Source organism: Artibeus jamaicensis, unplaced genomic scaffold (genome assembly GCF_021234435.1).
Source record: "Artibeus jamaicensis isolate MK-2021 breed Jamaican fruit bat unplaced genomic scaffold, CSHL_Jam_final contig_588, whole genome shotgun sequence".
Classification (NCBI taxonomy): domain Eukaryota; kingdom Metazoa; phylum Chordata; class Mammalia; order Chiroptera; family Phyllostomidae; genus Artibeus; species Artibeus jamaicensis.
Genome location: NW_026521895.1, coordinates 7,182,501 through 7,183,641, shown reverse-complemented (window position 1 = coordinate 7,183,641; position 1,141 = coordinate 7,182,501). Strand labels below are relative to the sequence as shown.

At 29.6% G+C, this 1,141-nt stretch overlaps 1 protein-coding gene across 3 annotated transcripts in view; it reads right to left on the bottom strand.

Annotated features, from left to right (window-relative positions):
- Positions 1 to 288: 288 nt before the first annotated feature.
- Positions 289 to 1,141, bottom strand: part of NOVA1 (NOVA alternative splicing regulator 1) — a 156,016-nt gene continuing 155,163 nt past the window's right edge. For all 3 annotated transcript variants that reach the window (XM_037128630.2, XM_053670527.1, XM_037128631.2), the window contains one exon: positions 289 to 1,141. This exon is cut by the window's right edge and continues 4,464 nt beyond it. The gene's annotated coding sequence lies outside the window, so the exon portion shown is untranslated.

The window sequence follows — 1,141 nt, the reverse complement described above, 5'->3', positions numbered from 1 at the left end:
TCGGCACATACACGTCAAATAGTTTTCCTTAAAAAAATAATCTAATCAAAATATTGAATACTTTAGATTTAAACAATATTTATTTACAAATCTGATTTGATGTACTTTATTAATTACACAAGGTAATGCTTCAATTTTCAAAAACAGTTTTTTTAAATATAGACCAGTGGAATGACATCCTATCTAGGAATATGCACTACACTTCAATTTTTTCAAAATTAACAAGACAAATTTTCTAATACTTTCATATTTTTAAAAAAATGTTATTTAATTGGGGCACATATCTGATGAAACAAAAAACATGCAAAATTCCAAAAATAATCTGTTAAAGTGATACTTACCCTTATGTAATAAGACATCTATGAACGACAGTGCATAACAATATTATGTATTTATGTTTATGAGAAACCAAGCAGGAGGCAAAAGAACTTCATCCTCTTTTCTAATCATGTGCAATTTCATATGGCTGTTTGCATCATTTCAATAAAGTGTGTACACTAAATTTGTAAGACTGCATTGCACTCAAAATGATTATGGGTTGCCATGCTTGCCCTGTATTTAATGAGTGATGAATTTCTCCTACTAACAGAGTAACTGGTCTCAAATTGTGTCTGTGGATGTAAAGAGTATTAAATTATATTTTCATCTCCTTTCAATTGCTGCCTTGGAAAGCAAGAATTCCCTTCTTGAAGAAGACAGAGTAAATAAAATTTACTGAAGAACTCAGTGAGGAATTAGCATGTGATTCAAGAATGCAATATAAGAATGAATTAAAAGAGATGTGATTATCAGAACCTTTGTTGAAATCTATTACCACCATTAAAATTTCCAAGGAAAGATAGGGCCTGTAATATAGGGATTCCATTCATTGTTAAATTACTAAAATCTACCAATTCAATGCTTTCACACTGTTTATTTTTTTCCAATAGAAAAATAAATCTCATACATTAGAAGTGGTACACAAAAAATGGGGATAAAATTTATCAGATTCTTGATAGCACCATTTACACATTCTTAAAGTAAACATTAATATGCACTTTCTTAGAAAGCGATATAAATATATAATACAGGACTTGCTAACCTCTGTTAACCATCTGAATACGATGGAATAATCTATTTCTACTGTGCAGGTAGGCTTGTG